The following is a 17,451-nucleotide window of genomic DNA, read 5'->3' on the forward strand; positions in this document are numbered from 1 at the left end:
ACAATACAATATTCCATTGCACAAAGAGAAGAAATATTTGAAATTAAAAAAAAAAAAATTTAAAGTAATATTGACATATATTTAAAAATATGTAAGTAGGAAAAAAAGCTTTAATGTGGACAATATAATCCATAAATAAAATATTTCAATGCTAATGTTCATTAAATTATTTCAATGTAAATAATTTACATATAATAATAATAATGTCTATATAATATATAAAGTAATTGAAAAACTAAATCTTTATTATTATAGCATTTAAAGTAAATACATGCTTAAACTATTTTATTTTATGTATTCCAAAGATTTTTAAAGATTAAATCCATTTATTTATTAAAAAAATGAAATTATATATATACAAAGAGAGAGAAAGAAATCTTAATTATCATCTCTAAAGTCCAGAGAGATGTAATCTTGGTGCAATTTTTTAAAGTTTTATTCGCGGAAAGTGGACATACCGAGGTTGAATTTTAATTTTTTAATAAATGGACGACGAGGGTGATTATTCCATGCTTCGTCTGAAATATATCTACGGTTGTCATTTGAGGAGTACGAAGGGTCTCATTTTCCCTCCACCGTTCTACCTGCCTCTGTTCTCCTTGATCTCAAGGCTCCGATTTAGATAATGGAAACGACTTGTGCATTTCCCAATCTCCGCTCCACCTGATTTGTGCATAACGTGGCAGCATGTGTTTGAATTGCGACCATTGTGCATTTGAATTCGATGATGCATCATTAATTATTGTAGTGCATGAAACGCTTTATTCACTGCTGCAATGGTCCAATAGCATGGGGGAAGGTCGCAGTCATTTTTTTTTTGGGAGTTCAAAAAATTGAATTGAAATGAAACTCAAGAGACTCTCTCAAATTTAGCGGCTATACCAAGATAGAGGCTACTGAGGAGTTGGAGGCAGAGAGAGCTTTCTCTAGTGTTAGTGATGAAGACGCTGATCAGGAGGGTGGCACCAGGAAGAAACTCAGATTGTCCAATGAGCAATCCGATATTTTGGAGGATAGCTTCGAAGAGAACAATTCCCTCAATCTTGCTAGTCGATCTTGAATATATTTATTCTTGATTTGCCTCACATTATTTCATTTGTGATTTCTTGATTTGCCTCACATAATTTCGTTCGTGATTCCTTGATAAGCTCATGCGAGTTTTATTTTCTTTATACAGAAGCTGCCTACGAAGAAATGATGAACGCTTTCATTGCCGGTACCCAAAATCTTCGCATAGCCGAGGGGGTCTTCCTCTTCGACACCTGCTACGATCTGTCGGACCAAGATTCCATGATGGTTCTCGGAGTGGAGTTCCACTTCTCCAACGGGGAGAGCTTCTCTCTCCCGACTAATATCTATCTGGTTCTAGTGGATACCATGGGTACTCATTACAGTTCCTTTGTGCTCACCGACTCTGATCTATCTATCATGGGGAATATTCAGCAGCATATTGTGGTTTCCTTTGATTCCAACAAAGGTCAAATCGGCTTCGCTCTCGATCAATGCTGATGTGCAATCTTCTGTTCTTGCTTATCTATATTATGGTCTATTTCAAAACGAATTATAAATAGTAATGGTCAACCTTGTACAATGAGTGAATTGTATGGTCCATTTCCAAACGAATTATAAATAATAAAGGTCATCCTTGTACAATGAGTGAATCGTAGAGTTTGAAATATTAATTTAGATATTAGATTCATAGTACTTGGTTGCTATTTATCTGATTTCTAAAAATATTATTGCAATGTCTTTAATCTAAACCATCCATCCCTGAAAATCCATATGAGATTGTGGAGGTTTGCTATATGTAATCATTTTATTGTATGTTTTAATGTGAAAGTATTATTGTATGTTTGTTATAACATGAGTCTGATTATTATATTAAAATGATTCTCTAATCACTATATTATGGGTTTGATAGCATAATCCCAATGCTGAGAGGAATTATCTCATCTTTTTTACCTAAAAAAAAAAAAAAAAAAATTGCTAAAGAAAGTGTCGTACCTTTTTTTCCATTATAAACAAAAACACAAGTTACATATAAAACAACTGCCCAATGAGGCCTGAGGATTAAACATTAACAATACACTCAGGTGTTGAGAGTCGAGCCATGGGCTCCTTAACTTTCTGAAAAGCCACACCTATGCCACATCCCCCCAAACTGTTTGAAAGGAAAAACCGTTGAGAATCATATCGGGTCAAAAAAGGCTATATTCTTTGATTCTGAAAATGGACCCAATGAAAGATTAGACACCCAACTGAATTGATTTCTGGTCTGCAATGTGGAGTAAACATCGCACATATGGTCCGCCCGAAATCTCTCTAGGTTGCCTCCCTACACAACATGCCCAAAAGATAATCATAAATCTTGACCCAAAAATCAGATCCTCTGCCAATACAACCCGCCCTAAGAAGTCTGTCAGATCCTCCACACGGCAGACCCCGAAAGAGTTTCTTTGATCTAAGCCTTATATTCTGACGCTTAAACCAGCAGTTCTGGAAGATATTGCACAGTAAATCCAACCGAGGTTTATCTTGCCGCTCCTCAAATCTACACGACCAATCATGATCGTTGATCCCAACAGCAGGATCCAACGGTTGACCATAATATCGCATCGCCCAGGTTAACCTGACGTTAATGTGTGATGAAGGGTGGTTTTTCAACTCCTCCCCCTGCCACATGTGGGAAGATGTATGGGATCACTGCAAAATCGCTAAAACCACTCTCCCTGTTAAAACAATGCGAACATCCAAAAACCGCCAAGGAAGTAGTTTTTCTCTCTGAGACCCAAAAAAGCGAAGATTCCGGCTGCTGATGAAATAGGGATTCCTTCCAAATCTACTCGTCTTTCTGTCCAAAACATGTATTCCCTGAAGAACAATGTTGACTATCTCACTGTTACGTAGGTATCTATTACTCCTTCATGATCATCCCTTGCTCAAGGACCTGTTAGCTTGAAGCTGATAATGCATGTGAAGGCCAAAAAATTAAGAGCTTGCCTCCATGGCTCAGTGTCTAAACACTCTCATGTCTTCCTTCTCTTGTTCACTGCAAGGAGTTTTTAATCTGCTTTGTCTCAACTCCTGCCATCACATCGAAACCTTGACTTTTGTACTGCTAACCCCCTGATTGGCTAGCAGATCTACCAACTTGTTGGCCTTTCTGCGAACATGCTGGAAGCTGATAGTGCGTAAGTTTTGTAGGAGCTCCTTAATTCTCTGGAAAACCCTGATTAATTTCCAGTGTTTGGAGACTTTCTCCAGCACTATTCCACTATAAATTCTTTTCACTGAGTTAATAACTAGCTCTCAATCGACTTCTACTATTGCATTGTAACATTTATCCTGCCTCAGAAGATCTAGACATTGCTCCAAAGCCCTAAGTTCAGCCATGTTATTAGTCGTTGTGCCAAGATGATAGTGGAAAATGGAAATAATACTTCCTTTGGCATCCTTGAGTACTCCCCCATACCCAGCCGTTCCCAAGTTTCCTTTAGACTCTTCATCAATATTGAATTTTAGATATCCTTCCGGGGGAGGATCCCAAAAAACGTGCTCCCTATCCCTTACTCTAGCCTTTTTATTAAGACCTTGAGGAGTTAGTTCCTGCAGCCCAGCTGTCTAAGAATTCTCCTTTCCAGATCTGAGGGAGGATTATTATGTTGGTTGCAAATTGTGGAACCCAATGTCTCCTTAAGTTGTTTCAAAATAGTTTCAAACAGGAGATGTGGGGGATTTTTTTCCTCCTTGAAAATTATTTTGTTCCTCTCCTTCCACACATTCCGTATAATAAAGCTTGGTGTAAGGGACCATGCTGAGTTGAGAATTTCATAATCTGGGAAATTTCCCCTCCAACTAATGAGGGTATTGAAGATGCTTTCTCTGTCCCTGTCAGATTGTTAAAAGATTTTGGAAAATATGTCCCATAACCAGGAGGTGAAATTGTAGTTGTTGAGTAGATGTTCCATTTCTTCTTCTTGCTCTCCACAGAGAAGGCACCTAGAAGGCCCCATAACACCTCTTTTCCTAATATTGTCCCAAGTCAGGATTTTTCTATGGTAAACCAACCACATGAAGAGTTTGATTTTCATCCACCCCTGGTGCCTCCAAAGCTTTTGCCAGATTTTGTCTAGAGCTTGGGGAGTCAACTCCAGGAGAATGTCTTTAGCTTCTTTGAAATTAAAGGTGCCCTCTTTATTATTGCCCCATCTTAGTTGGTCTTGCCCCTCAGAAACTAAGATCATCCTTTGTTCCACCATTTTCCTTAGCTCCTCTGCTTTAGTTTTCAAGTGGATATTATTTTTGCAATCAATATTCTTCCAAATTCTCCATTTCTCCATCTGCTGAGTATTATCCGAGAAGTCCTTTACTTTAATTAAGCCTTGTGGATCTGTATCATGTTTAAGGTTGAGGAAGTTCTCTTTTAACAATATTGGTTCCTGTTGCCACTTATCTTCCCAAAAGAGAGCTTGATTCCCTTCTCTAATTTCCCAGAAGCTATTGTCTTGAACTAATCTTCTATTTTCCCAGGCTTTGTTCCAGATGTATGAGCCCTTAATGTTTCCTGACATTCTTATGAGATCACTAGTTTGCTAGGATATTGCATATTTTTCTTTCCAGATATTTTCCCATTGAGTCTTTGGATTCTGAACCCAGTGCCACCATAGTTTGGCCCCTAAAACCTTGCTGAGTATTTCCTGATCGTCCAAGCCAAGCCCTCCGTGGTTTTTGGGTCTGCAAATTTTCTCCCAAGACACTAAGGCCCGTTTCTTCTTCCTCTCTTCCTTATCCCAAAGGAAGTTTCTTGTATATTTCTGAGTTGTTGAAGGACTCCTTTTAGAGCTGGGAGGGTAGATACCATAAAAATAGGGATGGCTTGCAAAACAACTTTAGTGAGAACCAACCTGCTTGCAAGATTTAAAGATCTGAAGGTCCACTTACTGACTTTATCCTGCAACTTATTCATCAAGGGTTCCCAAATGCTTTTGAGCATTGGTTTATCTGTTAGAGGGACTCCCAAATATATTGAGGGAAGGATATCCCTTTGAAAACCAAGAATTCTAGAAATATTCCTTTGGATCGCTATATTGGTATTAAAGAAAAATATTTTTGATTTAGAGAGGTTAACTTCCATACCCGTGGCCATCGCAAAAATGTTCAGAATTTGTTTATAAGTTGTAGCTTCTTTTACAGTGGGGATTCATTGTAGCATTGTATCATCTACAAACTGTTGATGAGTTAGAGCCTGACCATTCTTAGAATGTAGAAGGCCTTTAATCTTTCCTGTAACTTTAGCCTGCTTGATTGACCTACCAAGTCCTTCCATCATAAGAATGAAAAGAAATGGAGAGAGTGGGTCTCCTTGTCTGAGGCCTCTGGAAGGTTTGAACATCTCAGAGGGAGAGCCATTCACCAAAATAGAGAAGCTAGAGGAGGTAACTAAGGCCATTACCCACCTGACCCAATTATGATCAAAACCAAAAAACACATATTTAATTAAATTTGGAATTAAATAATGGATCTAGAATTTCAAAATAACCAAAAAATCAATTATAGTGATGTTCTTGTAATATTATTTTTCCAATTTTAATGAAATATGTGTTAAAAGCAATAAGTACCCTTTTCATATAGGACCAGTTTACTTTGTCATAAGCTTTGGCTATATCTAATTGCATGATCATTCTGGCCTGATTTTTGCTTTTTAACAAGTAAACTACCTCATGAGCTTGAATGATGTTTTCTAAAATTTGTCTGCCTTCCACATAGCCTGATTCTTCCCCTGAAACTAGGGTAGGAAGCAAAGGCTTGAGTCTATTTGCCACTACTTTGGATATTATTTTGTAAACCACATTGCAGAGAGGTATGGGTCTAAACTTATCCAGAGTTTGAGCATCTTCCTGCTTAGGGATAAGGGAAATAAAGGAGGTATTCAACACTTTAAAAATGGTTCTGTTCACCCCGGAATCCTCCACCGCATTCAAAATATCATGTTTAACAATATTCCAGCATGCCTTGAAAAAATCTACATTAAAACCATCTAGGCCTGGTGCTTTACCATTCTGCATTTCTTTGAGGACATCTTCTACCTCCTTTTCAGAAATTGGCCTATTTAGATTGAAATTATTCTCTCTGGATACCATCTTTGGGATGTTTCTAGTTACCTCACATATGGACTGTTCTCTGTCCAAATTATTTTCTTGAGTAATGCTTCGAAAGTGCTGAACTAACACAGCTTCAATATTCTCATGGGAGGTGAGAAGATTCCCTTATTTGTTCTTTATTGTAGATATTCTGTTATGCGTTCTATTTGCCATGGTGGACCTATGAAAAAATTTTGTGTTACGCCTGACTTCCTTTAGCCATTGGACTCTAGTTTTTTGTCTCCAAAAAACTTCCTCCTGCTTGCACAGATTATCCCACTCTTGCTGATATTTATCCACTTGATAGCTTTTGTCCTTATCAAATCCTTCCTTGATTAGAGCTTGGTTTAGTTCCTTCATTTTGTTTTCAACTGATTTTTTCTCGACAAAAATATTGTCGAATTCATTTATATTCCAATCCTTTAGTCTAAGTTTAATATGCTTTAATATTTAATGAAGAAGAAACATTCTTGTTCCTTGAATCTGTAAATCTTCCGTCCACCAATTTTTAATATTGTTGAAGAAATCTGGGTTGGAGAGCCAGATATTTTCAAATCTGAAAGGTCTGTTTTTTAGAATACCCATACCTTTGATCTCTAGTTGAACCGGCCAGTGATCTGAGCCTCCAAAGGGGATAAATTCTGCTATTACTTCCTTATTTGTTAGCATCATATCCTCTGAGATCATGAATCTGTCTAACTTAGAGGCTACTTGAGATCATGAATCTGTCTAACTTAGAGGCTACTTGAGATTCTCCACCTCTTTTATTATTCCAAGTAAAGAGGCCAGTACTTGTTTCAGTATCTACTAGGTTCATCTTGTCTATAAATTTTTGAAATTCCAAAGAGTCTTTACTTAGGATTCTCATTCCTCCTTTTTTCTCAAAAAGAGATTTGATCATATTGAAATCCCCTCCCATGATCCAAGGTATTCCTACATGTTTGTCCCTGAGATCCACCAGTGAGTCTAGGAACTTGAGTTTATCATCTGTTATTTGTGGACCATAAACATTTGTGACTAGATGGGGGTGCCTATCTCCTTCAGTTTGGATGACGACTGATAGATAATTCCTGGTAGCCTTAACATCTATTATACTTATTTTTTTAGGGTTCCAAAGAGTGAGGATTCCCCCCGCAGTGTCCTCTGCTTTAACTTCTAGAAACTCAAATCTACCGAGCCATTTACTGTGGATTTGTCTAATTTTTTGAATGGAACATTTCATTTCTTGGATAAAAATAATATCTGCCATTTCTTTTTTCATTATATTATTGAGTATTCTCTACTTTGTTTTACTCCCTAGACCTCTAATATTCCAAGATGTAAACTTCATAATTAAAGATTTGTGAAGGAGTAGCTGGTAAGATCTTTCATCTTACCTGAATCTATCATTAGCTTGCCACAATCCATCAAGAGTTCATTCTTCTTTTTCCTGCCTCTTTTCTTACTTGGGTTTTTTTGTTGCTAGTCCCGAAGTAGTTTTCATCGCCTTGACTCCTGTGTTTTCCTACTTATCTGTATTTATTCCTCTTCCCAACTCATTAGATTGTGTTTTCCATAAAAACAACTGTTGCATTCTATTAAGTTCTTCTTGGGGTACCGAATGCACTCCTCCCTTGGTTCCCTGAATCAAGAACCCTTCCAGATCTAGGTTTTATTTATCAAGTATCCCCTGTAGCTCATGGTCCTCCATGTCCATTTCACTCTAGGTCATATCCTGATCCATCTCAAGCTCTGATTCGCTCATTATGGTTTCTTTCTGATAATCAGTTTCCTGTTTTTGGTCACTTTCTTCTTCTATTCTCCTTTCCCCCGGCATTCCTTCTATATCTTGATCTTCCTTTGTGATTTCTTCATCTACATCAAGAACTTGGAACTTGTTTTGACTGCCCTTCAGCCTTTCATCTTGTTGTTGCTTTGGTCCTTTCTTACTTCCTTTTCCTCTATTAGCCACTTTCTGGAAGCTATCTGTTTCCTTCGCTGCACTTGCCTTCCTGTTATTTACGACTTTCTCGAGTGGACAGTCTCTAAATAGATGCCCATATTCATGACATCTACGACATCTGAATGGAATATGCTCGTAGTCTATTGTTTGCACCCATTCTTCATCAAAGACTTCTAGGATCACTTCATCTGGTAAAGCTCGTGATAGATCCATTTCTACACATATCCTAGCAAATGAAGTGTATTTCCCTCTTCTTGTAGCTTCAGAAGCTTTGACAAAATGACCTAATTTATTTCCTATGGCTGTTAATAGTTCGTTTTGCTAGTAATCTAGAGGTAAAGAATAAAGTCTTACCCAAACTGGTACCGAGGTAAAAGTCTCCCGTTCCGAGACAAAATTCATCATCCATGGCCTCATGTAGAGTCTAGTTGTTGCATAGAAGTATGGTCCTCCTTCAAAGACTTTGTCCTTACCTTCAATATTCATGAACACCACCATAAAGAAACCCTTTGACCCAAGATGAAGGTCTATGCTCCCTTTAGGTTTCCAGTGATATTTGATCCATGTCTGTAAGGCTTTTTCAGTGGGCCATAGTCCCATGAACTTACATATAATAACATATGTCCACATGTGATCTTTGTGTGCCTGCAGGGTAGGGTCATTTAAAACAACTCTTGGAGTGATCTCAGCTTTGGGTTTGCAGGGTCCCTTTTGTTTCTTGTCTTTAGTGCCTTGTTTTTTGTCTTCTCCCTCCTTGTCCTTTGTGCCATTGATTTCCTTGGTATTGCCTCCTGTTGTCTCCTCTTCCATAGTTCTTTTCCCTTCCTCCAAAGCCCCTTTAGTATTTTCTAGAGGTTTCTTACCTCTACTAGCCACGATCTCCTTGAAGGAGGGAGATGCCCTCCCTCCTCTATGGCCCTCCAGGAGGAGCGCCATCTACGACTCACAGAAACCCTAGACACTCAGTTACTATGTTACTAACCTCCTTCGCTCCCGTCCCTCCAATGTCTGATTAATGTCCACTTTCAATATGGAGCTCTAATTAAAGGAAAACATAGTAACATAATGGCAATTAGAATTTCAATTAGCATTACGATACATATATCTCTGATATTAAGATATGTCTTCTTAGGCATTGGGGACTAAGATGATTACATTGAATTTACCTTAATAAAAACACACAGAGTTGTTTTGCAACATTACCATAGTTTTCTTATGTGGAAAGACTTTCACATACTTGGAACTATTGGGATGTTATAAGATTGTTATATTTCTCCTGATTTTGGATTTTGGTTACTAAAAAGGGAATGGAATTATTAAGAATTATAATTCCATTGTCGAGGTTTAGGTAACCTATCTCATACAGTCACCAAAAAGTTTTTAAAGCAATTTTCAATTTCATTAGTAAATAAAATAAAACGTGTGTAAAATTTGGCATATCATTTGCAAATTCAAATATATAAAAAAATAACTTCATTACTGTGAGAAAGATTCAGCCTAACCTATTATTAATTAATTTGTTTAACTGATTAAACATAAGTTTCCAATTCATGCTTCCGTTCATCGTTACTCAAAATGTCTCGTTCCTTGTAAACTGGTTAGATTGCGTGTGACACAATGCAGCAAAGTGTTGCTTAAATCTGATTTTATTGAAGGTTTTTAAAATTTAAATTAACATGTTTTTTAAGGTTTTTATAATTTAAATTAATATGTTTATGTCTTTCATATTATGATTTAAAATATATATTCTTTTAAATAATATAAATTAAGTTTATTTGTTTAGTTTTAATTTCTTAATATTTAATGATTATTTTTATATTAATTAAAATTGGATGATGAGTAATATTTTTAGATAATTATACATTTCAACTGAAATGTTTTAAGAGTGAACATTTTACCCATCAAAACTTAATTTAATAATTGGAATAGTTAGAGAATATGAATAAATAGTATAAAATATAACTTTTAAAAATTGAATATAAATGTTAAAGATAATGAAAATAATGTGAACATTGGTGACATAATAATTAATTTCTTTTATATTATTATTAATTATTGAATATTTCGAGAATATAATAGAAAAATTGGATTGACTTTAATGGTGGATGACCTGTAATATTGAAATTAGGGATTTCAAAAGTAATTTAATATTTTTTTTTATTAATTATGTTATATAAAAACAATATAAGTGATGATGATGTGATTACTCTTTATTGATGGGAATATTAGTGTGGGACTTTTCAATGAAAAGGGGATGGTTTTTTCATTGTTTTAAAATTTTAATATCAAATAATTTAATAAGAAAATTATTATTTTATGTTAATTTTTTTTTGTAAGTGGGTATATGAGAAATATTTTTAATTTAATAATTTTTTTGAAAATTAATATCTAATAATGATAAGGAAAAAAACATTCTTACTTTTTCTTTTCTAATAATTACAAATTCTATTTTGAATTATTTTTGTTAAATTTAATAATAATAATAAATAAATTATCATAGTTTTTTAATTAATGTTGTCGTTTTTTTAATAATGAATCAATTTTATCATATTTTCAATTTCAATTCAACTTTTATTTTATTTTTATTAGCAAGTTAAAAGATTTTTATTGAAAATATAATACTTCTGGATCATTGGAGCTTAAACATTTCCCACCAATGAGCCAAGAAATTTCTGAAGTTGTGAGTTGTTGTTGGGCTATGCATGCATCTTGTTGTGTTGTTTAAAACCCCAACGACGACGATTGGGGTTTGTAGAGTGTGAAGCTAAATTTATTTCTATCTTTCATATTATAAAATATTTCAAGAATCCGTAACTGAAATAAACATATTTCCACTAAATCTATGTATATCTGTATAATATATTTCTAAAATAGAGAAACTAAATATTATAATAATTTTTATTTTAGTTGATAAGATATACAACAATTTGTGAATGAGAACATTGTAAAAGTATTTTTGTATAATGATTATTAATTTTAAACCTTATAACCTAATACTTAGCTAAAAGTTACAATGATGAATATTAGAAATAATGAATATGAAATTTTGCATAATTACCAAAATTTCTAATCATCTCATAAATAAACCTTTCACTTTTTTTATTTTAAAATATTTATAATACACTCATTTTAATTTTTTCACATTTTCTCAAACATATATATATAAAATGTTGCCACCAAACATTTTGTTTGCATATATATATATATATATATATATATATATATATATCCCAAAATTACATCAGTTATCTATAAAACCTTGAAGTTGTGGTTTTAGAACCATAAATATACATAATAAAAAATAGATTTAATTAAAAAATACAGATGATAACTTTGAGAGTCTTTTATACCTCAAGATTTGACTAGACATAATCATTTGCGAACACTTGGCCACTCAATACAAAAGAGGTTGGTATATTCAAAAGTGGGAAATGCTATTTCATAACTATTATTACCCTCATTTCAAATTTCATCGAATGAAATCGGGAGTTGTGCAGGTTTCTAAATTTTTCAAATTTCTTTGAATGAATTTTGAAACTTCACAAGTTTGTGATTTTATTTATTTAATTACAATAGTTTACATGTTTGACTTTAAATGTTTACATGGTGCAACATCTCATTGTGACAAATATTGTTTTAATATGAGAATCAACCATGGTCCAATGTGACATTGTGACAAATATTTTTTCGATTTTAAAATCAATCATGGTCAAGCATGGCCAAGCATGGTCCAATGTCACATTGTGACAAGCATTTCCTCAATATGAAAATCAACCACAGTCAATCATGTTTATTTTAGTGTTTATAATCAATAATTGTCTTATCCATGGTCAGCCATGGTCTAATTTGACATTGTGAAAAGGATTGTCTTAATATAAAAATCAACCATGGTCAACCATGTTTATTTTAGTGTTTATAACATTTAGCTTAGGGTTTATATACCTTGGGTTTATAATATTAGTCGCTTGGGTTTAATATTATTCAACCGCGTTTAATCATGTTTTATAAAATCGATCGTTGTCAGCCATAGTCAAACATCACATTGTGACAAAGATTATATCAATATGTAAATCAGTCATTTTCTCAGCCATGCTCCAACATTGCATTATGACAAATATTTTCTCAATACGATAGTCATTGTCAACCATGGTCAATTAGGTAAACCATGATTGAACATCATTGTCACAAAGATTGTGTTGCTATAAAAATCAACCATGGTTAACCAAGGACAACTATGGTCCAACGTCACATTGTGACAAGGATTTTCCTTATATGAAAATCAACCATTAACAACCATATTTTTCTTACTATTTGTAGTATTTATTTTAGGGTTTATATAGCTTCAGTTTATAATGTTAGTCCCTTGGTTTTAATATATTCCCTTGGGTTTTTAGTATTAATCCCTTAGGCTTATTACTCCCTTGGGTTTATTATTCCCTTGGGTCAATAATATCAATCATTGTCAACCACGGTTAATCATAGGCAACCATGGTCAACCATGGTCGAATGTCACATTGTAACAATGATTGTTTTAATATGAAAATCAAACATGGCCAACCGTAGTCCAACGTCGCACTATGATAGATTATCTCGATATAAAAATCAATCATGGTCAACCATGGTCCAGAGTTGCATTGTGACAAGGATTCTGTCAATAGGAAATAAACCATGCTCAACCATGCTCAACCATGTTTATTTTAGTGTTTATAATATTTCTCATAGAGTTTATATACCTTGTGTTTATAATTTACGTCGCATTATGACAAAGATTGACTCAATATGATAATCATCGTCAACCATGGTAAATCATGGTCAACCTTAGTGAACCATGGTCAACCGTTTTTTATAAAATCAAACATGGCCATCCATGGTAAATCATGGTCAAACGTCACATTGTCACAAATATTGTGTTGATCTAAAAATCAACGATGGTTAAGCATGGTCAACCATCGTCGAATGTCATATTTTGACAAGGATTGTCTCAATATGAAAATAAACCATGGTCAACCATTGTCCACGATGTTTATTTTAGTGTTTATAATATTTATCTTAGGGTTTATATACTTTGGGTTACAATATTTGTCCTTTGGGTTTAGTATTATTCCCTTGGGTTTATAATATCAACCATGGTCAACCATGGTCAATCATAGCCAACTATCATCAACCATGGTCAAATGTCACATTGTCACAATGATTGTCTTAATATGAAAATCAACCATGGTCAACCATAGTCCAACATCAGATTGCCACAAATTATCTCGATATGAAAATCAATCATGGTCAACCATGTTCCAACATCGCATTGTGACAAAGACTGTCTCAATATGAAAATCAACCATGGTCAACCAAGTTTATTTTAGGGTTTATAATATTTATCTTAGGGTTTATATACCTTGGGTTTATAATTTATGTCGCCTTGACAAAGATTGTCTCAATATGATAATCATCGACAACCGCGTTCAAGCATGGTCAATCATGGTCAAACTTGATCAACCATGGTCAACGATGTTTTATAAAATCAAACATGGCCATCCATGGTAAATCATGGTCAAACATCATCAAATGTCACATTTTCACAAAGATTGTGTTGATATGAAAATAAATGATGTTTAAGCATGGTCAACCATGGTCGAACCTCATATTTTGAAAAGGATAGTCTCAATATGAAAATAAACCATGGTCAAACATTACCAACGTTATTTATTTTAGTGTTTATAATATTTATCTTAGGCTTTATATACCTTGGGTTAATAATATTTGTCCCTTAGGTTTAATATTATTCCCTTGGGTTCATAATCCCTTGGGGTTTGAATACTAATCCCTTGGGATTATAGTACCAATGCCTTTTGTTTATAATATCAATCATAGGCAACCATGATAAGTCATAGCCAACCATGGTCAACCATGGTCGAGTGTCACATTATGAGAATGATTGTCTCAATATGAAAATCAACCACGGTCAACCATAGTGCAACGACGCATTGCGACATATTGTCTCAATATGAAAACCAATCATGGTCAACCATGGTCCAACGTCACAATGTGAGAAAGATTGTCTCAATATGGAATCAACCATGTTGAACCGGGGCCAACCATGTTTATCTTAGGGTTTATAATATTTATCTTAGGGTTTATACGACTTGGGTTTATAATTTATGTCGCATTGACAAATATTGTCTCAATATGATAATCATGGTCAACCATGTTTTATAAAATCAAACATGGCCATCCATGGTCAATGATGGTCAACCATGGTCAAAGGTTGTATTGTCACAAAGATTGTGTTGATATGAAAACCAACAATGGCTAAGCATGGTCAACCATGGTCAAACATCACATTTTGACAAGGACTGTCTCAATATGAAAATCAACCATTGTCAATGATGTTTATTTTAGTGTTTATAATATCTATCTTAGGGTTTATATATCTTGGGTTTATAACATTTGTCCGTTAGGTTTAATATTATTCCCTTGGGTACATAATCCCTTGGGGTTTTAATATTAATCCCTTGGGTTTATTATTCCCTTTGGTTTATAAGATCAATCCCTTGTGTTTATTATTCCATTGGGTTTATAATATAAATCATGGTCAACCACGGTCGATCATGGTCAAATGTCACATTGTCACAAATTTTGTGTTGGTATGAAAACCAACGATGGTTAAGCATGGTGAACCATGGTTGAATGTCAAATTATGACAAGGATTGTCTCAATATGAAAATCAACCATTGTTAACATGTTTATTTTAGTGTTTATAAGATTTATGTTAGGATTTATATACCTTGGGTTTATAATATTTGTCCCTTGGGTTTTTAGTATTTGTCCCTAGGGTTTATTATCCCCTTAGGTTTATAATATCAATAATTGTCAACCATTGTCAACCATCGTAAACCATGTTTATTTTATTTTAGGGTTTATAATATTTATCTTGGGGTTTATATACATTAGGCTTTTAATATTAATCGCTAGGGTTTATTATTCTCTTTTGTTTATAATATAGATCATGGTGAACAATGGTCCAACATCGGATTGTGACAAATATTGTTTCACTATGAGAATCAAACATGGTCCACCATGGTCCAATGTTCTATTGTGACAAATATTTTGTCGATTTTAAAATCAGTCATGGTCAACCACAATCCAATATCACATTGTGATAAGAATTGCCTCAATATGAAAATCAACCACAGTCAACCATGATCAACCATGGTTATTTTAGTGTTTATACTCAATAATTGTCTTAACCATGGTCAAGCATGTTCAGTCATGGTCCAATGTCACATTGTGAAAAGGATTCTCTCAATATGAAAATCAACCATGGTGAACCATGGTTAACCATGTTTATTTTAGTGTTTATAATATTTAACTTAGGGTTTAGATACCTTGGGTTTATAATATTAGTACCTTGGGTTTAATAATTTTCAGCCATGCTCAACCTTGGTTAATCATGTTTTCTAAAATCAATTGTGGTCAACTATGGTCCAACGTCACATTGTCACAAAGATTGTATCTATATGAAAATCAATCATTTTCTCAACCATGCTCCAACATTGCATTATTACAAATATTGTCTCAATATGATAAACATTGTCAACCATGGTTAACCATTGTCAATCATGTCAACCATGGTTGAATGTCGCGTTGTCATAAGAAATGTGTTGTTATGAAAATCAACCATTGTCCAACATCACGTTGTGACAAGGATTGTCTCAATATGAAAATCAACCATGGTCAACCACATTTATCTTAATGTTTATAATATTGATCTTAGGGTTTATATACTGTCAGTTTATAATATTAGTCCCTTGGTTTTAATATATTCCCTTAGGTTCATAATCCCTTGGGGTTTTAGTATTAATCCCTTAGGTTTATTACTCCACTGGGTTTATAATATCAATCTCTTATGTTTATTATTCCCTTGTGTCTATAATATCAATCATGGTCAACCATGGTTAATCATAGCCAACCATGGTCAATCATAGTCCAATGTCGCATTGCGATAAATTGTCCCGATATGAAAATCAATTATGGCCAAGCATGGTCTAGCATCGCATTGTGAGAAAAATTGTCTCAATATGGAAATCAGCCATGCTCAACCATGTTCAACCATGTCTATTTTAGGGTATATAATATTTATCTTAGAGTTTATATACCTTGGATTTATAATTTATGTCGCATTATGAGAATGATTGTGTCAATATGATAATCATCATTAACCATGGTAAATCATGGTCAACCTTGGTGAACCATGGTCAACCATGTTTTATAAAATCAAACATGGTCATCCATTGTCAATCATGGTAAACTATGGTCAAAGGCTGCATTGTCACAAAGATTGTGTTGATATGAAAATCAACCATGGTTAAGCATGGTCAAACATGGTCCACCATCACATTATGACAAGAATTATCTAAATATGAAAATAAACCATGCTCAACCATTGTCAACAATGTTTATTTTAGTGTTTATAGTTTTTATCATAAGGTTTATGTATTTTGATTCTATAATATTTGTCCCTTGGATTTAATATTATTCCCTTGGGTTCATAATCCTTTTGGGTTTTAGTATTATACATTTAGTTTATTATTCCCTTGGGTTTATAGTATCAATACCTTGGGGTGTATTATTCACCTAGATTTATAATATCAATCATGGTCAACCATGTTCAATCATAGCCAAGCATGGTCGAATGCCGCATTGCGGCAATGCTTGTCTCAATATGAAAATCAACCATGGTCAACCATAGTGCAACGTCGCATTGCGACATATTGTCTCGATATGAAAATCAATCATGGTCAACTATGGTCAACCATGGTCCTATGTCTCATTGTGTCAAAGATTAGCTCAAAATGAAAATAAACCATGCTTAACCATGGTCAACCATGTTTATTTTAGGGATTATAATATTTAACTTAGGGTTTATATACCTGGGTTTATAATTTACGTTGAATTGAAAAAGATTGTCTCAATATGATAATCATCATCAACCGTGGTCAAGCATGGTCAATCATGATCAAACCTTGATCAAACATGGTCAACCATGTTCTCTAGAATCAAACATGACCATCCATGGTCAATCATTGTCAATGATGGTCGGACATCGCATTGTGAGAAATATTGTGTTGATATTGAAATCAACCATGGTCAACCATTGTCAAAGGTTTTTATTTTAGAGTTTATAATATTTATCTTATGGTTTATATACCTTAGGTTTATAATATATGTCCCTTAGGTTTAATATTATTCCCTTGGGTTTATTATTCCGTTGGGTTTATAATATCAATCATGGTCAACCATGGTCAATCATAGCCAACCATGATCAGATGTCGCATTGTGAATAAGGTTGTCTCAATATGTAAATCAACCATG

General features: G+C 34.1%; 1 pseudogene; it reads left to right on the forward strand.

Moving 5' to 3' along the window:
- Positions 1 to 1,194: 1,194 nt before the first annotated feature.
- Positions 1,195 to 1,509, forward strand: LOC149214562 (protein ASPARTIC PROTEASE IN GUARD CELL 2 pseudogene; annotated as a pseudogene).
- The last annotated feature ends 15,942 nt before the right edge of the window (positions 1,510 to 17,451 follow it).

This window comes from Pinus tabuliformis, chromosome 1_1 (genome assembly GCF_031772625.1).
Source record: "Pinus tabuliformis cultivar Carrire ecotype Pingquan chromosome 1_1, CPIR1, whole genome shotgun sequence".
NCBI classification, from domain to species: domain Eukaryota; kingdom Viridiplantae; phylum Streptophyta; class Pinopsida; order Pinales; family Pinaceae; genus Pinus; species Pinus tabuliformis.